At 42.3% G+C, this 21,567-nt stretch overlaps 1 protein-coding gene and 1 pseudogene across 1 annotated transcript in view; both read right to left on the bottom strand.

Annotated features, from left to right (window-relative positions):
- Window positions 1-21,567, bottom strand: part of LOC115352937 — a 72,877-nt gene that overhangs the window by 35,406 nt on the left and 15,904 nt on the right. The window lies entirely within an intron of this gene.
- LOC115353183 lies at window positions 18,394-18,565 on the bottom strand (annotated as a pseudogene).

The raw sequence follows: 21,567 nt of genomic DNA, 5'->3' as shown, positions 1-21,567 counted from the left end.
AAAGCATTCTTTACACTTGCACATAGCAGGAGGAAATACAAGCAAGCGGCGAGGCCACCATTTCACTGTGACAACTCACATCCTTGGCTCTGCTGGTGAGTGACCAACCAATTTCTAAATGAGTGCTGTTTGGTAAGGAGTTCTGTTCAGTGGGAAGCAGGAATATACATCATCCGTCTACTTCACAGGGGTCAACAGCTCTAACATGGCAAACAAGCTACTGTAGCTGACATCCATCAAATTCAAACCTGGAACATCTACAGCCTTTCACATCTAAATTGCTTTTCCTCTGTTGGCCATGACTTACTACAGTCAGCACTCTTTCAGGGTAAGATTCCAACTTCACTGACATCAGGGGTGAATGGAGCAGAGATTTCACCTTCAGTGCTCAAAATCACAGAATTACCAAGCACTCAGGTTTGGGGGACTTGCCAAGGTCAGTGGGCCCAGCTCCCTGCTCAGAGAAGGGCCAGCTTTGAAGTCAGAGCTTGGTCAGCATAAAACCTCGGCTGTACTAGAAGAAGAAGAAGAAGAAAAACTGATTGCTTTGTCTTCCTGGAAGAGGCTTCCAAATTAAGGCAACCATTTATTTATTTATTTATTTATAGATTCTCTGTTATCTACTCTTAGGTATAAAGAACCTTTCACTCCGAAATCACTCATCCTCTCATTGCGGTACAGCCACCTCCTGAAACTACATTTCCACAGCCTGTTTTTGCACACCCTCCTGCCCCCCAACAGTGCTTCGGATGCTGCTTTTTGCCTCTAGCCCTCAGCAACCGAGATCTGCCTCTCCGCCTGTCCACGGCTGATTTCCTTTTCTGTCCCTCCGGCCCAACGCCCAGCTTCTGCCCTTCCTCCCCCTGGGTGCAGCAACATCACCGCAGAGCCTGAACTAACAGCAGATTTATTAGGCTGGCCTCCGCTCCGCTCCAAATTCCACTTTTAATATTAGTATGTCTCATTAGTGTGCACACGTGGCCAGCTGAGAACCAAAGGAAACACAGAAATCACTCAGCACTCCCATTAACAGACATTTTAAAATTTTGCTTTAAGTATAGACATGAGGGGGAGACTAAGGCATTTTATCTGTACCTAAAGAAATCAGTGGCAAAATTTGCCAACTCTAATCTATGCAGCATAAAGGTCTGTTATCTACTGCAAAATGCAAGATAAAACAAACAGCCCCCAGCAGAAATGCTGTGAAGAAACCTTCCAGTCAAATGTGTCATGAGAAATACAGCAAGAAAAGGTTTTCCCCAGATGAGACGAAGGACAGAAGTGTAGAAAACAGAGGTTACACTTCCTTTTTTGGGAATGGTTCGCTGTGGTTTTAAAGAACAAAAAATGTGGTGTGTCAGCCACTGGCAGAGGAAAATGGTAAGTTATACTATTTTCAGCTATAGATCTAAACCTTTGTTTAGTTTGGCTTCTTCCCCAATCAGGTTACTCCTTAACCTCCTGTCCTCAGCAATGCTACTCCCACCTCCTTTATTGCTAGACAGCAAGGCACTTAAAGCAGAAGACATCCTTGGGGGGGTCACGCAGAATTGCTCAGAAAAAACAGTTCATTTAAAGCTACCCGAAGCTCAGGTTGAGTCCTACCTGCTGCGTACACTTGAGGAATCTCTTCTGATAGTGTTAGGCTGCCTGTAAGTATAACACAAAATACTGGGGTTTTCTCATAAGGGCTGCAGGGTATTTACTCTAACTGAATTTTGAATACTGATTCCACTTACACTATCACTACACGTCCCAGAAATTTAGCACCTCTGAATTCTTGTATTCACAAGGCTGGCAAGCATATTTTTGGGAAAATATTACTGCTTGTACCACACATGCAAAATTTGCTGTCCATGGAAATTACAGCCAATTTCAGCCTGAAGGCTAAACAAACCAGCCTCTCTGTAGGAAAATAAAAGGGGAAAACTCAACATAGGAAATATTACAGAAAATGACCATTCTCTTGTGCTCTTCCCCGTCATACACGCTCTCCTCTGGCTTTAACCATGTGCTTAGATTCTGATGACACAAAAAGGAAGAATTCCTGCTGATTCTTCTTGCATGTCAGTAGTATTAGTAACATCACTGTCTCATCACTGTCTATAATCTCGTCTCACTGATGACACCAGATGCCAGTTTTATACAAATATTCAGTTAACATTTTATATACCACGAAACCCTTAGGTTATTTGTTAATGTAATATACACACACATTCTCTAGAAATTATTTTATCTGCCCTTATGGTTGTTTTGGAGCTATCTGTATCTCACAAGCAAAAAAAACTGCTACCAACTAGCCATGTGTAAACACAGTGAAACCCACAAAAGGACTTTAACGTTAAAAATGCTTCTATTACCACATTCAACTCCCGGTGTTCAGCTTTCCTGCGGAGCCGTTCTCCTCTCCAAGTTACATGACCTCCTCCAGGCCTTGGCTTTGAAGACGAGTCTCCAACCCTCTGGGAGCGAACCTACACCTCTCAGAGTAATGGGTACCTGGCGGTGACTACACGTGTCTCCACTGTTCCTACGGGAACCTGCTTTGAGAGTTTTAGGGATACCGAAGGGACAGGGCAGTTCTGCGCGGCAGGTTTAGCTCCTCCAGTAACAGACCATCACCTAAAGCAGGGGTCCCGCTTCCCCAGCCTAATACTCCAACCTCCCGCTGCTGGGGCTAAGGAAACTTCTTAAAAGACGTAGACCCTCAAACGTTGAGTCATTTCCTGCTAGTGTAACTCCCTGCACTGGCTCACTGCAAAAGCAAAGGAAGGCAGCAAGGTAATAGCCTCTTCGAAGGCACTAAGCCTTTAGACTGGTTTAACATTATCCATAAAGTATACCCTCGACCCTTTGCGGAATTACTGCTTTTCTCCCAGTCAAGGTCTCTGGCCCAGGAGCTTTCTACCCAGCCCAGCCCTGCACTGCAAAGTTAACTATCAGAGGTGGGCAGTGCTAGCAGAGGAGGGATTTTATGTTTGTTTTTCCCTGCAGTGTAATTCTACGTTTTGAAACGGGGAATACATTTAGTCTTCATATTGAGGCAGAAGAAAAGACAGTTAATAAAAGGAAGGGTAGACCCTTCTTCCTTTTTTTTTGTTTGTTTGTTTTTTCAATAACCAACAGACTTGTTTAGACAGATGCTTACCACTCTCAGTACCTGTGAGCGCGCCCTCTTTGCTTATTCACTTCATCTGCTCAGTTCAGTATCTACATCTCAGTCTGGAGGCTTTGCACATTGACCATTTGCTCTGATCTCTTCTTAATCTGTTGCTTGCTCCTTTTCTTTAACCTAAGCTTCTCCCATGTCATTCTTCTTGCTAGGACTGGTTTCCTCAGCTGATTCTGCAGAGTGCTGTGGTTGCATCCAGGAGACCCAACACCATCCGCCCACAGTGACAAAGACATGAAGGGGCCTCCACTGCTCCATCAACAGATTAAACCTCAGGAGCGTCCTGTCCCCCGTGGGACCTCCGTGAAGGCTCCACATAACTGGCATTCCAGACAACTCACATTTGAGAATGCCTCCCACAGAGCCTGCTGTGAGTCAGCTCTGCGTGGTGAACGCTGGAAACGGGGTAAGGTCTGCATTAACACAGCCATGCAGTGTGCACAGGACTGCAGTTTCAGATAGGCAACTTGCAATGGCCACATCTAAGTATCTGTCTGAGAAATTCCCAACCGGTTCTAGTTTGGTGGTATTTCTCAGGCAGAAATAGCATCTCTTTGGGAGGGAAAAGCTGTCAAAAGAATACATACAGGCTGGATTCCAATGACGGATAAAAAAAGATAGCTTTCACGAGACCAGGAATGGTAATTCTCCAAGCTGGAGGTCATCCTGCCTTCAGAACAAGATGTCTCACGTTGTCTTTGGGAAGGAAGCCATGATGCTGATGGACGTGCATCAAGCTATCACTGAAAAGCAGCAGGGGGGGAACCTCATCACCAGTTGGATGAGGAGAAAGGTGCCTTGAACATCAGAAAGGATGGGGTGAAAACCACCATTAATACCACTACCACCACCATGGGGCTCAACCTTGAGCCACCAAAGCTGAGCCCAGCACATCCTTTACCTCCTTTACCACAAGCCCATCTTGAATACACTAAGGACATGGCTGAACTTTCTGAAGTTACTAGACTGTGGCTGCATCCACAATGGGGTGCCTGTTGATCAGGCAGATCGCTACACCTGTGGTGTAGCAGGGGGTATTGCATAGGAAAAAAGATGCCAGCCAGAAAGGTAGACACTGGAGGGCTGATGATACAGAGCTGGTGCAATCAGCACTAGCGTGTATAAATAATCCATGATGATCAGCAAGACTTTAGAGACTGACAGAAAAAAGTCATAATGGTTATTAATAATTGAGGCCATTCTCAAAGTGCCCTGGCGCACTATGCGTATTCCCTCAAGGACCGTGACAAAGTGTGGCAGTGATCCTGTCCTGCACATCTAAGGCAGTGACTAGCCGATAATCTGCAAGAGACCGGCACTGGCGCCGGGGTTATCAAGTCAAGTCCCCAAGATAAGGCGGCCGACTGGCCCTGCAGCAACTGCTGCTGCTCGCTGCGGTGTGTTTGCCTTTCTGCCCGTCTCCTGCTTCTCCCCTTTGCCCGGAGCTGCCTCAGCACGCTGGCAGGGCTGAAGGGTGACAGGCGGGATGTGGGTGCAGCATGCACGGGGTGCAGGCGAGGTACCGGGGAGCGCCGGCATCGCTGCTTGGTGCCAGCGGCACCCCATGCGGCGTACAGCGTGGGTGGCCCCGGGGGCTGCCGGGGTGCCTCGGTAGCTCCTCGGATGGACATACGTGGGCGATAAGCAGGGGGTAACTGGCCTGGTGTGACCTAAAGGGGCAGCGTGGCCACGTCCACACATTTCCCTTAGCCGTGCATCTTCGCTCGGCTCAGTTCAGGAGGAGACACTCATCTCTTCATTCGCTCAGTCAGTCACCCCACCCAGCCCAGCTCTCTAAGTACGCTTATTCCATAAACACTCACTGACGTATTGCAGTGGGAAGGGCACATCCCAGCCTGCCACAACTAACAGGTAGCACATTACACAAAATAAGGTCTGAAGTCCAGGCTCAGTTGAAATCTGCAGGGCAACTCACATCTTTATATTACACCCAAACTGAGTTTTCCTCTTTTCTGCCACCCTTTATTCATTTTTCTCTGGTTTTGCTGCTTTACGTTGTACGTTTTTTCAGGACAGAGTTAGTGTTTTTTAATCACAAAGGGCCACTGTTATTTCAACAATCAGTTGCTCCCGTGTGCCCTAACACCCCCTCACAGCACTGTCATTATCACAACTGCAACAGCATCTCAGGGCCCATGTACAGACAATGTGTACTAACAGATTTAATGGTCTTAACTATCAAAAAGACAAAGGTTTCCCCACCCACCCACCTTTTTTTACTATTTGTTCCATTTGCTATCCAAATGTCAGCGCTCATTGTCTGCAAAATGACTGTTGAACCAATGATTATGGTGTGGCGTATTTCCTTTGAGTGACAGTGCCTGCACAATGACTTTTCTCCAACACACTCGGCAGTCAGCATTAAATATTCTTGGCGTGCAGCCTGAATAACAACACACATACTGAGACCTGCCAGCATTGGAAAGTCCCTAAGTCCCAGGAGCTAAGATTAATTGCCAGCTTTTCTTAAAATTTTCTCACCACTCCACCCAGTTTCTTGGGTCTTCCCACCCACTACAATCTTACAACTGCCTTTGTGGAGTTTCATAAAACTTCCCCAGACGGTTTCAGATGAGTGGAGAGCACTTAAACTCCCCCTTGACTTGACTGACTTCACAGGCCAACAGTGCTTTCCTTGACTTTATGGAGGGAGGCTCGACCGGGTACACTTTTGCCTGTCTTTATTACCACTCAGGACTCTTCCCAAATTTGTTCGTCTGTGAGGCAGGGGTATGGGAAATATGATGTTTAAGAAAAAGACAGCAGAAAGCACTCCTGTAACCTACTTAACCCCTCTTTTAAACCAGGGTATGAAGGCAAGTCCTGTGAGATGCTGAGCATCATTAACTTCCATTAAGTATAAATGAGATGAGGGCACTTGTACTGAAGACTACAGCCTGAGTACTTCTCACTGCTAAGCCCAAGTTTATGCTAGTGGTGGAAAAACACAGAAGGAATAATACTATCACCTATTTCTTAGCACAGATCACCCTTTTGCTCATGTAACATTGCTCTCTAAACAACAAAGAGGTTTCACAATCATGAACCACAATCCCCTTTTCACCAAGGACTCTAAGTATGATGAGAAACTGGGGAAACAACCACACGGGAAATGAGAAAGCCCCTCTTCTGGCATTTCCAACTAAAAGGAAAGCAGGAGGTATGAAAAACCTTCACATACTTTTCACTTTGGCTTTCCACCCACAGTGGTTAGGATCAGCTTTGAAGAACCACCAAAGTTTTTGATCAAAGTTTTCTGGATAAGACAACTTGGCCCATTAATGTAGAATGGCATTTTTTTTAAATGAAAGGTGTGGGTTTTCCTTAAACAGATGCCTGTAAAGGCATCTAACTCCTGAAGGCTTGAGCACCCTGGTTTAACCAGTTTTAGTGAGCGAGTCAGTTCTGATAGAGCTTACTAAGAAAAATGCAGCTCATCTGCTCTTTCTCTCACAAGCTTCTCTCCACTGTTTCCTAGCTTACCTGCTATTATGTTTAGGACTGATCTGAGTTAGGAACTCTAACAGACGCTTTATATTAATCACTGAAAAAGACTGTTATGTTGCCCATTTCTATTTTAGACCTTTGGCTCCAACCCCAGGCTTTCAGCTCTTAGAGTGAGCAATGCCAGACTTTTGTTTTTCTGTTAGCTTTTTTTTTCCATAGGTGCCTAAGAAGCACTTGCAAAACATTTCAAGTAGCTGCCCATGCAAAACATATTCCCTAGCTACTCTGTGTGTATAACTTCAACTCCCTGACTGCAATGCTTATAACTGCATTTATATCTGTACATAACTTGAGCATCTACACCTGAAGAAAACTCTCTCAAAATCAAACAAGCAGCCAAACATCATCAGGCTAACCTCCAAGCAACTTTCCAGCAGTTTCCATAATGGCCTATGTACGCAAGCAGATGTAGATCTTCATTGTTTTACTATCTGATTGAAATACAATGCTTTTTAAAAATGACTGCTCATAGGTAAAGAGACATAGCCACCTAAACCCTCAGTCAGTCTCGGTTTGTACTAGGTGGTGTTTTGAGTACACTGTCAAAAGTACCAGATCTGCTTTCATCCTCCAACACTTTAAGTTAATGGATTATAAATGAAACTTATCTAAAAGGAGTTCCAGTCACAAGACATTATTTCAGCATAAATATTCAAGGAACTGGGTGTTGATTAACATATTTCTTTGAAGGTTCAGTCATTAAGGTTAAGTTAAGGAAACAGATTTCTTCTTGCGATCTTCATGAATATGATGGACAACTACCTGTGGAGCTCCTCTGTAAATTAGTAGTAAGAATCATTTACAAACCAGTCAGGGCTTGGAAGGCAATCAGGTTGAAACACAGCTGTTAAAAAAAAATAAAATTGTCAAAAGCCAATGGTGCAAATTTGAGAAACAAAACACCTCAAATATTAGTGAACTAATGACATCATGGTACCATGCTGATTCAAACTACTGGGCACATTTTGGAAGTGGAACACATTTTTGTAGCAAACTGATCAAACTGATGCTGTATTACCAGGACTGAAAACTAGTATTTTGTGGAGAGCACTCCCATCAGCTACCTGCTGGCTGGCATGACGTGTGTTTCAACAGCTGCGGATATTTTGGCAGTGCTATCTTCGCTCACTGCAGCAATTTCAGTCGTAAGAGGCCTATTCTCTCTTCTCTCCTACCCACTTCGAGATTTCAAGCTAGAAGCAGCACCTTTTTCAACCACAGGCACCCTCTGGCAGGGATTAAAAACATGGGACATAGGAAGCTTCCAGTACTGCCCTTCCCCATCCTCGTACACATGCGCTGTATACCAACAGCCAGTAATAGGCACCATACGTTTAAACTCGTATTTCGCGCTTCCCTAAGGCAGAAATTCCCTCCTTGCTGCCTCGCTCCTCCTCAGCAGCTCGCCTGGGAGGGCGGTGGATGCGGGCGCTGACTCGCAGGACACTCGCACGCAGGGCTCCACGGGGCGGTGGGCGTCTCAGAGACCCCTCCAAAGTACCTGCCCGTCGCTTACGCTGCAGCACGGCACTTGCAGCATCTCCACAGCTCTCCGTCACCTCGCCAAGCGAGGCAAGACTGTCCAAAACTATTAAAGACACCCCCCACCCCCAAAAAAACCCTCTCTCAAATATATTTCCATATTAGTACGAGCAATCGATTTTTAAGTGTAATATTCTTCAACTAAGCCAATTAACATATCACTTCTTCTACAGTGGCATTTTCCTGGGAGAGGTCTCTCTCTGGGGAAGACCTGAGCAGGTTCAATCGAGCAGACTTGCTTTCTAGGAAGGACTCTTCCAAATATCTGGCCCTCCAAAAGCAGAGAAGGCTTGCTCAGAGCCAGGACATTATGGACTCACATACTACTGACATGAAAAAATAGACCTCGTGGCAATTCACGCTAGAGAAATGGCTATTACATGCATTGATGTATTTCAATTTAGTCTTTGAAAAATAAAAGGGCAAAAATGTTCTTTTTTTGCAGTTTTCAGTTTAGTGGCCATTACTGTCCTTTTAATAATCACATCACAGAAGTTTTCAGACCCATAGACAGAGTACACAAACAGCATCACGAAGTGTGCAACACTAATTTCTCTTGAAATAGCATTATTACTGTAATAAGACACGAGTTCGGGAAACTTGATGACCATTTCTGCAATGGAAGATGGACACAATCTTCCTTACAGAAGGATGCAATTCTAAAGCAACTCGCTACCCATAACTCTACGAGTATGTGAATGTAAAGGACAAACGATTTTTGCTCATATTAAATAAAAAATAAGGAATATTACAATTACAAGCAAGGTCACCTTCTCCCTGTTCAAGTTCCTTGTAAGTAATACAATGTGAAAAGGAAGTATGAGACCTTAGAGTCACTTATCCTCTGGCTCTGTTTTTCTCTAATTAATTAAACGGGTGAAAAGCAGGAGCTCAGGGCCCATAGATCAGCATCAGCACAATGCATTTCGTAACTGCTCTGTGAAGACAACTCCAAAAGCCAATCACAGGGTACTTATTAAAGAGGCCTCCTCATGTAGCCCCTTATAGCAAAAACCTGCTGGATGCCCCAAATTACTCAGTTACACCTCATTAAATTATATCAGCTGTTTGTTGCCAGCATATTGTCCATGCAGCCCAATGGCTTCGTAACCAAAGCTGCTGGAAACCTGTTTAATTGCTCAATTGTTGTTTTTTTTTTTTTAAACTTCTTGGGCAATGGGTGGAATACTGTAATTTGTTAGAAAAAGCAGAGAGGATATATTAAAACAGAAGAAAAGGAAAAAAAAAAAACAACAGAAAAACAAATCAGAAGATCAGTGCTGCTACATTAAAGTTTTTACTAGGTTTCTTTCAGCTACATTTGCTTTCATGTTCTTGACCAAAGAGCTCTCGGGTAAAGAAATGTTCATAAGTTGCTTCCTGAACAAGTCTCCTCAATTACTTTGCTGCCTCTGCAATTCAAACACTTACAGAATTCTTTCTAAGGGCAGCAGCAGCAGCAGCATTAGCAGAGCAACTGGGGTGGTCTTGTTACTTTAAACCTCTTTGAAAATTCACAGCCTGCAATCATCTCACATGCCAGTGTCCACTCTGGCTTGGAGGCAGAGGAAAAAAAGAAAAAACTTTGGAGAGGCCTATTAAATAAACCCTGCTTTCACAACAGTAAAATCCCTAATAGTTTTGATTCACTGAAGCAGTGCTCCCAAACAACTCCTTTTGTTTTCAATCACTTTTATAACAGTCTCAAACTAAAATGCCAGACCAGAATACCTGTCTCTGTGTGTACACACATATAAATTACCTCAACAGACTGATTTTTTAGGACTTCTTGTCAACATGGAGTAATTTTTTATTTTTTATGCTTCAAGAAAATCTGACTCCAAAAATAGATGTGAATCTATTTGCTCCTCCACACTTAACAGCACTCCTTTGTTAGCATTTCTATATTACCGTGAAGACATACATCACTGAATGAAAAACACAGACAATAAGGGCCTTGGAGTTGTGTTGCTGCAGATCCATTATCAGCCAGACACTCCTTCTGTATTTATTCCAGTTGAGAGGGGGAAAAATAATCTCTAGTTCCTCTTCACTGGAAACTCCAAAGATATTTTTTTATATAAAAAAAGGAAGTTTAGGGCCAAAAGGAAAATTATTTAAAATGGATGGGCACTGAACACAATGCATTCCATTCAGCTTCTGTTCTCATGCTTACCGATCTCCAGCTGAAACATTAAACACTCAACCCACAAGATGCAGACCCCTCTTCAGGGATGGAAATAATTATCTGCCAAGCTTTAGGTTCCAAGGGCTTAGAAGTGGGACTGTACAAAGAACTAATTAAATTAGAAATGGCACCAGAGCATGGTCTCCTGAAAAGGTGAATTTGTGGGCTGCAGTGCATTGCCAGGAAAGAATATGCACTGCTTGTGCAAAAATAAAAGAGCACACTAGAAAGCGATAGATTTGTGTTCTAAGCCCTCAAAACCAGCAGTCTCAGAAACACGCTTACTGGAGACATAGAAGAAGAATGCTAGTATGAGAAAGCTTAATTTTACGGGGTCAGGTAATCCTGAAGGAATACAGAGTAAACCCCAGGAGACAGCCCTCCCCGAAAGGTTATACAAAGCAGCTGGACAAGAGGGGATCCAGAAAACCTTGCTTTGCTGGGTTACGGCTAGCTCTTCTGAATCTCTCTTTCCCACTCTCCAGGGTCCCATCTGGTAGATTAGCACTAGTGAGACATTCAGATAGCTGGGAAAACATTGTTACAAAATTAAAAAGTACATTTTAAATGTAGGGAAAGGGAAAAAAAAGGAAAAATATAGATGTTCAATGGAATGCTTTTTATACCCTCTTTCAACATCAGATAGTACCCATAAAAAATTACGATGGAAAAGACCAGCAACAGCTTCCTTTATATCCTTATATGCATATATGTATGCAACATATGTGCTTTACTGCAGCACCTATGTAATGAAGTGAACAAATTTAATTCTATTTCACAAAATGGGCCAGATCCTTAGTTGAGACAGCACAGGATCATTTCCACAGGGTTCAGTATCAATTCTCTCTCTCTGCCATGTTCTTCACATTCACTGCTTTTGTTAAGCTTGACAGGCAGGAGGAAAGAAGCTTCCAGTTCCCTTATCAGCACAATTAATCACCGTGCTGCTTAAGTCAATGAAAGCTAATTAAAAACGGGTCAGGAACTGTTGGCCATAAACTCACTAAAGATCAGTCAGCTATCCTTAGTAAATATCTAATAGGAGGAAGCAGGGAAGGAAATGGAAATTGGAAAGGGACTCAAGACTCCTGTGGACTTCCGTGATAAATTACAGAGATGCATTGCTTAAACCACCTTTTCATAGGAAGTGTTCTGACATTTGTGTACAATTAGACTTTTAACTATAAGCCATGTCAAAATTAACAGCATTTAAGTAGAAAGCAATATTAAATCTGCTTGAAAATTCTGGGGGAAAAAACATTGCGGATCGTTACACATCTATGCAGTGAACTCTATGTTCATGTGATATTTATGCAAGATTTCTAGTTAAAAATAAAGAAAGAATAAGAAAAAGAGCATGTTTGTGCTGGAGACAAAAGCATTTCAAATATGAATGTACATGGAGCTAGAGGTTAGAAGATAAGGAGTGCCAGCATCAATCAATTTACTTTCCCGTTAGGTGAAGTCCCAAAGTCAAATTTAACTAGAAGTCAATGAATTTCACTTCCATTGAAACAGTACGGGCCACAGCAGTTGTGTAAAATCACACACTGGGCACACAACCATAACAGACACAAATAGCAATTTGCAATCAGCTGGAGAGTAGCCATGACTTACAGCCCAAAACATGCAAAACAATTTTATCTTCAAGGTTTCACAGAAAGGCATAGTGTAGCAGGAAAAGCGACGAATACGAACAGGGAGCTAAAGTTACGCAGTCTTGTATATCCTTTTGCAGCGTGGCTCCATTTTTGTCTCTACAGCAAAGCTTTGCCACGGATCGAATGGGAACAACAGTATTGAAATAAATGGTGCTCATCACAGGAACTCGACTTATTCTCCTTACTGTACCAAAAAAGCCCACCGTCTGAAGACTAACTGGTGTCTGTCATTCGTCTGTACACACCTGCTTTCTGACCAATTTACAGGGAATGACGTTTATATGGTTATTTACCTCATTATCAAAACAGACTTCCAGAATGTCAAGGGTCATCAAGTTTGCAGGAAGTAAGTAAAATTGTTGGACTGAACCAGACTGCCAGCCTCTCCACCCAGTCAAGGTCAAATAGCTGTGGGGTTGTGTGTGGCGCGGTGGTTGTGTCTTCTTTTCATCTGTGCTTTGGTGAAAATGTTTTCCTTTGCTGGGATAAATCCCACAAACAATGTATTCTGTCCCTATTACCTGATATGATGTTAAAAAAAATAAGTAAATACAAGTATGTACAAAGGACGGGTGCAAGATCCTGGACATGTAACAAGGTTTTGACAAGGTACCACTAATAGTTCATGATGAGACAAAATTATAACTCTGACCTTTTAGCTGAAACAAAAGGCAAAAGAATCTTTAGGGCAGCGCAACCACTGACTCCTCTGAAAATGAGAAGCACTGATTATTATCCCAGCCTGCGGGGAAAACTGCAATTCAAAAATTGCTTGTTCTTGTCACAGTAAATCTTGAATGCTTTTAATGAAAGTTTCTCTCCTTTGTGAAGTATTTCTTGCTAAAAAAAACAGGACAGCACATTAATACAGGGCTTTAGATATCTTTAAAGTCAGGTTTAATTGGGGCAATTCTCTCCAGTGAATTGAAAGATGACATTCGTCTTCACTGCCTGGTTGGAATGCTAAACTGAAATCAGGGCTGAAATGTCAAGGTAAAATAATGCTAATAATTATTCCGAACGTTACATTCCCCTTGACCTTGGAATTTAAGAGGCTGAGATGAAGGCCTTTTGTCAAAAGTCAGGAATTCATCTGGAGACTTCATTGACATTTATGATTAATACAATCTGGAAATATTAGGGGAGGAGATACAAAATATGCTATTAGTTTCCAGCACAAGGGTAATTTCATCATATATTGTTGTGGGATCTACAGATAAAGACTACAAAACAACACATCACCTGTAATCTTACTGCTAATGTTTTTAGGTAAGAACATGAACAAGCTTAATGCAATAACCATAATCTCTATAAAATAAAATTCATACCACTGCCACAAAAGAGAAGAAAATATTCTCCATTCCATACAAGTAATGATTTCTTGTAAGACACAAAAAATAGGGCACAAAGCCCCCAGTCCAATTGCTTCACTATTATGTCTGGTTATCACAGATGATTTTCCACTTCATTTGCAACTTAACACTAGAATAACTCTGTGGGGTGAAGATTTTATATATTAGTGTCCTGAAGCGACTCTTACAGCCTTTATTTGCACCTCACATGTGACAGAAAATGCCTCCCCCACTGATGGCAAATGCAAGGCAGGGAAAGCCTGAAGTCTTTTATGGTCAATGTCAGAGGAGACTCGGTACACTCAGCTTCGATAAACAGTGGAAGGGGACAGCACTCCTTTGTACTCCTCTTTTGATCCCATCATACTCCAGGCAAACGAAATGCTGCAATTGTGGACAAAAGGAAGAATGAAGGCAAGTATTTGTTAACATCTTTGCTGGCGTCTGCAGAGTTAACCCTTCCCATGAGTTCGGTTTCCTAAGGTTTCAAGAAGCAGCTAATTTACTGATACCCCAGACTTGACGAGTTACTCTTTTAAAAATTGCTCATGAAATTCGGCCATTTTAAGTTTATATGCATAGGTACATTTGAAGATACAACCCTATTGAAGATGCTGGCAAAAAAAGGTCTCAGAAGAACATGCCCTAAAAATGACATGCAATGGTGAAAGCATGTCTCATTCTCTCTCCTGATTCAATGGTAGACCTTAACCGCTGGGCTTGGAAATAAAATAAGAGAGGGAAAGTAAGGCAATACAGGTATTTATAGTGAGAATGTAATTTTCTTAAGTTAGTTTGGTACTAAAATGAAGCAGTGGAGATACTTCACTTTGGAGCCTGCCTACTGGGCATGTAAAAACCAACACATTTTCTCCAGCTATGTTTTTAATTTTGGTCCATACAAATCTTAAATAGGTATTTGCATAATGAACTCCTACAGCTCATAAAGCCCATTATAGACTATTGAATAAATGGCAGAACTTTTAAAGATGGTCCAAATAATGATTCCAGTCCCTAGATGGAGTGTTTATAGACTGTAGCTTATTAAGTCCTCTATGTGAGTATCCTAAGCCACATCTGAAAAATCCCATTAATAAATTTTATTAAAAGGAGTTTGTAATTATTCCAGCATATTGAGGACTTTTCCATCTGATGTATCCTCTCTGTGTTAGACATCTTTATGAACTTCTTTTGCAAAATGCTTTTCTCTCTCAAAATTTATTATTCACCTCGTGAATTTTCTATTAAATGCAAACAACATGAGACCACAGAAATGGTTAAGTGTGCTTCAATTTGTGAAAACTGAAATCATATTTTGACTTATGAATTCAGTAAATATTGTACAGACGGTCCAAAAAGAATAGTAATACGTTGCCTAAATAAAGCAGGCCAGATTTTTTAAGAGGAGGGAAAATATACAGAGTGTTACATGACAGTTCAATGTTAATATTCAGTTGCTGTTACACATATGTACATGAAGCAGCTATCCGCATATGCCAATACAGCAGTAGACACTAAAGCAGCCATCTGTATATTCTATACCCTATTTACAGAAGAAATATAGTAATTGCCCATTTATTGACTACGAATATTTGCATGGTTTTCCACATCCTTTTCTAAAACAATCCTGCGTAAATTCAGCATGTAACTGGATGAGCGTTTTAGTATATACAGGCCAGACTTTAAAATTTGCATTGAAATATCAATGCTGTGAGGATTTCTCCAACGGAGGACTGACCTCTCCAAGGACAGGTACTTCTCCACTCACGGAGCCACTCAAGGATTAGGCATAAGCTGTAGCGTTACCACGTACTCCCCTTTCCAGCACTGGCAGCCTGAGGGTTTGGAGTACAGAAGAGGCCAACTGCACCTTCACACTTCATTCTCCAGGAAACTGAGGGAGATCACAGGAAGATGAAAGGATGAGATTAACTGGAGCTGCCCAGAATGTGCTGCAAAAGTCATTAAGCATAGAAGAGAAGTTGGCTGGCAACGCACATGAACTCCTGAGTGAAACGGTCCACCTGGCCCAGTCTGTCGGACATGAAAGACTCGTGGAAGCCGCTGCCAGACTGTTTTCTAACCTCTCCCAGTTGGAAAATGGCCAAAGCGAGGCTTTACAAGAGATGGCTCTGCCCATAAGAGACTAAAAACCACAGACACACGCATTTTTTCCCGGCGACAGTTCCTGCAGCAGCAGGGACCACCGCTGGGAAGGGAGCACCGATCCCTTCTCCAGCCAGGTAGCACTCTGAACACACTGGGGTGCCACGAGCAGCCAGCATACCACAGCTTGGAAACACTTGGAGATTCAACCAAGAGTTAAAAGGCAGACTTGTGAGTCAATGACCAGTTGCCCGGATCGGAAACGCTCTCGGGAGCTGAGCGGGAAGCCGGGTGAGGAAGGAAGTGCAGGTTTAGTGACAAGTGCTCAGCCAAGGCTCCCGAGCCGGCCTTCCTCAATTACTGCCAGAAGCAGCGGCTAACAATCCCCGTAATCTCTAATTCAAATGTTTTGCAATACTCGCACACGGGCGTCTTACAGGGAAATAGCTGCAATACAGAGAGAACAGTATCGCGGCTACAGACTTCCGTAAAGCATCTGCAAGTATATTTTGACACAAACCGAACGTGGGCTTAATCAGTGTTTCTGTACAAAAAAATGTTAGCGAAGGGATGTGACTGTTACAGTTTGCAAGGATGGGAGAGGTAGATGGGAGTACGAGGTTAAGGTCCCCTTATTCGTGTGGGGCAAATACATTGGCTGGGACCCAGTTTTGGGGAGGTGAGGTTATGTAACAAAGAGGGTGAGGGACACCTCTTCATGAACATGCAATTAAGGAAGGAGTCCCTGGGCCAGTCACCCCACGTGGTATCCGTGGCCGCTGCCATCTGTGGATGATATGGGTATCTCTGGCCACTGCTGGTTGCAGTCATTGAAGAAATTAAGATTGAGGACTCCAGGCTTGAATTTCCCAAGGTAGATGTTTCAACAGCTCCCTAAGTAATTGCTTCACAGGGCTCAAAGCAGGGGCAGGGGGAGGGGGAACAAAAAGCAGTGGTACAGCACTTCAGAGCACAGCAAAAACTGGTCATCACCTCCACAGATGACGATGACTTCTCCACAGCAGTAATATTTTGCTGCACGTGAAGAAATAGTTCATGGATTTAGCAGAGTTCCTTTGGTTAGGGGACAATCTAGATAAAATGAGAACTACAACAACATTTGTTATAGTCATTCTATTGAGAAATTTTTAAGCACCAACTCTACTACTGAAGGTGTCATTCAGAAATTTCTTTCATTGATGAATCTTACTGAGTTTCCAAATAGCACACTGTTGTAAGAAACTAATGTACTTCTTTCATGGAGGCTCAAAACACCTCATATCCTCAGCAAAAGAACACTAAGCAAGCCAGTGAGAAACCCTGGAAGTGGAGCTTGAATTTTCTGCTCACAGTCCTGTGCTCTAATAGATACAGGACACTTCTACAGCCAGGAACACAACCTTTGGGACGCATGGTTAAACATCTGCAAAGTCGATACTGACACCAGTCTGAAGATTAGTTAGGAGACACTAGTGTTGAAAAGTACCTGCAGCTAGTTAGCCACATCTTGCTTAAACACTCTGGCTAAAACAGAAAATAGCATTTATACACAAAAAGTCAGGATTACAGAAACAGAAGTTTCTTCAGTGCAACCAGTGCCAGAGCATGCAGACAAGTAGAAAACCCCAAAATATCATTTAATAAAAAAAATCAATGCCAACAAAGGTAATAAACTCTAAAGAAACGTAGGCTGGGGTTTCTGAAAGATGCTGCATGCTTCTACGAGTTCCCTCAACCATATCTATCCTGGAGGCAAAAACCTGAAACCATTAAACATATATGAAAACGAAAACAATGCCTGGAGGGCTTCCCAAACACCTATGCCCTCCATAGTGTCCTCATTGCATCTCCTCAACTGACAAAACCTGAATCTTCACCAGTTCTCCTGGGAACTTCCAAGCTCTTCTCCGCTTAGGCTCTGGCATGGGTTACAGTGCCCTAGATGTCAACAGGGCTTACCCATGTGGGTCTGACAGGGTTCAGTACTTCTGTTTCTTCCCTCTGTTCTTCAAGCAAGTACGACAGTATTGTCTGTCTGAATTGTAAGAACAGGACAAAACTTCAAAGAAAAAGAGTTTCAGAGCTATAAATCGTCTCTCTACACAACTCTCCTACCTATTCCCTATGAAAAGAGTTTAGGAGGTTCAAGCTCCTCAGACCTTTCAGTTAGGTTTTTACATGAGGAAATAGCTTCTTAGGAACTCCTTTGCCCTGATTTGAAAGACATTTTAAATTCTTTATAGTCCTTCTGCTTTCCAGTAAAAACAAAACAAGCTGTTTAACTTCATTGCAGCCTGACAGTTAATAGCTCCTGTATTGTCTCTTAATCACACTGAAATGTCTGTTGAAGGATGTATCATTGTTTTAACTTCCTGCTAGCTTTTTTCTTACACAGCCTGCCATTAAACTAAATTAACTGTATTCATATTGTAACCATAATTTACAACTTTTTAAAGAGACATGACACAGATCTTTAAAATCATAAGTGGCCCACAAAGAAGGTGAATGAAAGAAGGGTTATGCTATGTCTTTCAAAAAAAGAACTAGGGAGCATCAATAAAAAAGCGTTTCACAGCCAAGAGAAAGGGATGCTTCTTCACACAGTGTGTCGGAGAGGGTTGCTGCACCCTCCTTGACGCAGAACATTAGAATTTACCTGGCTCACAAAAATCTGGAAAATTCATGGAAAAGAGTTTACACAAAGACTCACTTTAGCTCGGAAAGTCCTTGAACCATGAGTCACAGGGGCCTGGGAAAATATTGTTGTGAAATATTGCTGCATACTTGCCTTGCTTATACACTTTTGTCTCTGCATTCGCTAGTGCTCACCCCTCCCATCACCCAGTCCTGTTCCCGGGGCACTGCATTGCTAGGTGAAGGCATGGAGCAAGCTCCAAGTCGACCTTCCACTCCCCACACCCATTTAACAGCAAGTCCTCAAATTGAAGATATGTCTGGCATAAAATTGACAAGAATGGATTTTGGCTTGATTTTGGCTAAAAGGCCAAGAAGGGATGTGGAGACAAGACAGCAAGTTAGCCTGACCCAGCATGGCAGTTCCTATGGTCTCATTATGGAGCTAGTCCATGCCCTGTCCATGTCTCTGTGGAGAAAAGCAAGGACTTCAAAATACAAAGAAGCCACTGTTCTATACTAACACCATTACTGGTGTGAGATATGAATGAGTGGAAGAAATATGTCCCTTCATTTTTTTCCCCAAATTTGGAAGTGTATAAGATTGTATTTTATTTTTTGATAATTCCTTTCTTAACTTGCTAAATTTTGTTTCCATCCTAACTACTCATCCATTTTGCTTCTTTTCCTTAGCTCTACAACATCGCAACACACCCTCCCATTCCCTCAATGAAGCTCTCTTGATTGTTATAAACACAGCTCTTCTAGAGCTCCTTCAATCTTAAGACTCTCCTCAGGTGAAAATATGAACGTATTTGGCCTTTTGACATCCCCATGAGATTTGAATTGTATCAATCTGATTTTATAACTAAGAAGCTTTCACCAGAGAAAAAAATTAGTGCCTCATCCAAAGTCTGTGATATTTGTGGAGAAAAAGATAAGCAGGTACCAAACTGCTTGTCCTGTGCTCTATCCATAACATACTGCTGCATCCTTCAGACTGGAACCCACAGAAAAATCCTTCTGTTCTTTTTAGTCTGAAGGCACTTTCCTTCATTCCCTTTCCTTATGGAATGATGTTAAATCCAGCAATTCTAGGTTCCTGAACAAAGTGAAGAGGCTCAACCAGCACATCCTTTTTGGAGAAAGGATTAAAAAACCCCTATAAGTTTGAGTAACTGCTCGGTGAAATATATACATATCCTAACACCATGGGTCAAAGCAATAAAACGCAGGAAGTCTTTCATTCATGTACTCACAAATGCTCCTATATTCTGGGCTGAAACAAATGGTCAGCAAAGGTGGGATGCGAGAGAGACCCGAGGCGTCTTTACTACACACCAGTGATGTTGTGAGCCACAGTTAGCTGAACCTGCAGCCTCCATACGCTGCAAGCCACCTTATAGAAATTATACAATATAGGTCCATGCTCTGTGAAACCTGTGACTCAAAAAATGTTCCAATAATATTAGTTCACGTCATCTTTTTGGTACCAGACAGTACACATGGCGCCAACTTTGTACCACATTTGCCAGTAAATATCCCCTTGACGTTCCTTTTTTGAGATTCTTCTCTACCAGACTGAGTAGGAACTATCTGCAGATAGTGGTTACCTTTAGATAAATCCTGATAGTTACCAGATATCTCCAGTCACTGTACCATTTTCATTAAATGACGAAAGACAAACCTCCTATTTAAAAGAAAACTAATAACTTTTGAGAAAAAGGGAAGGGCTTGATGAGATGATACCATACTATAAGCTTTTGTTGTGGGCAAACAGAATCCTATAGTTCAAAGTAATTATCTCATCAAGTTCCACCTCATTAGGATTGAAACTAGACATCATAATGAACAGTGGACTAATAATTCACCAATGAGAACTTGGTTTTAGTCCAGCTTGCTATCTTTTTTGTAATATATTTGTTGGTTTCAGCTCATCACCCCCAACTTCACCGGACAAGATGACACACCTCTTCATTTTCTATTCATCATAAGCCTATGGGTGAATTAGTAAATTAGATTAAATTTCCTTTCCCAGTGCCAGAGGGGCACTGGGAAATTTGCATGAACTCCCTTCCCAGGACATGGCACGTGGAGAAAAGAGAGAAGCAGGAATTGTCAGAGCAAGTTCAGTTTTGCCCCCTGGACCTTCTGCATTTTTGTGGAGGAGGGCAGAATGTATCAACACACCCTCTCTTCCACTCCAAAAAGATAGTGCTATGATGATAAGTGGGAGATCACTTCATAAATTACAGGTCGCTACAAAACATTTGGGGACATTAAGTACTATCTGCAGCAGGACAACTCTGTTGTACATGGGAGATGGCAGAGTAGAGATTATGGAGTCATTAGTCATGCTATCACTCAGAGGATTAAATTTTAATACTTTCTTTTCCTTACTATCCTTCTCCCCACTGTGATTTTTTTTTTTGCCCCTGCACCTGCCCTCTAGATATTAGATAACCTGAACATGAAAGAGAAGAACCTTTTTGACAGTAAAGCCGAAATCCTCCTGTTTTGTCATGCATTCAAATGGGAATCAGACCAACTGAATCCTGACCTACTTATCAGACTGAAACTCCTGCTGGGAACTATCAATAAAAAGGCCCACTGGGAGGTCATTCAAACTGGTCATGGTTATTATGGGAATTGTGAAAGAGAGGGTAGCTATCCTGACAAAAATTCATTTTTATATAGTCTTACTTCTTAAGTATTTACCTATTCAAAGTGTGATAACTTCTCATTGCAGTTTTCCTTTAAAATAAGCTTCCAGGTCAACTTCCAGTGACAATAAATAAGTCTGCTTCATTAATCGGACTAGAGCACTTAATGGACAACTTAACAGAAATTGTTTCTCTGAGGGTGGCCAAGGGTCTTCACTGGCAGTAAACACAAAACGGTTGAAGGTCTGCCTGGTATCCTATCATGTTTACCATACTCCTTAGAGTAAGTAAAGTGTTTACAGGCTTTTTAAAAAATTATTCTTAGCCCACGTAAGGTAAAGTAAAATAATCTCAATGGAGCTTTCACTAAAAACTTTTTGAAGCAAAAGAGAAAAGCCTTGCAGCTTCAAGCCAGCACAGATGCAGTGGGTAGCAAAGCAGGCAGCTCCACACTTGCTCCTCAGCATGCATGTTTCTACCCAGCCTTTTCCCACAGTAGGCACAGGGAAGGAGTTTTCAACTCCCCTGCAAAGGGCTGAGCGCCTGGCCTGTTTCTGCCTTTTCAAAATGAGCCCCAACTGAGAAGTCTCTGTCCTACATTACATTTTTGGCAATTTCTTCAGGGTGAGGCAAGTTGTTTCTCTCTGCAGGCCTCTAATCCCTCCCTGTGCTGACTTAATATCAAGTATAAACACTTCAACAGAGAGGCCCATGATGAGTT

Source organism: Aquila chrysaetos, chromosome 18, assembly GCF_900496995.4.
Source record: "Aquila chrysaetos chrysaetos chromosome 18, bAquChr1.4, whole genome shotgun sequence".
Lineage (NCBI taxonomy): Eukaryota > Metazoa > Chordata > Aves > Accipitriformes > Accipitridae > Aquila > Aquila chrysaetos.
Note: the sequence above shows the minus strand (reverse complement) of the source record. Positions and strands in the feature narration are given on the sequence as shown.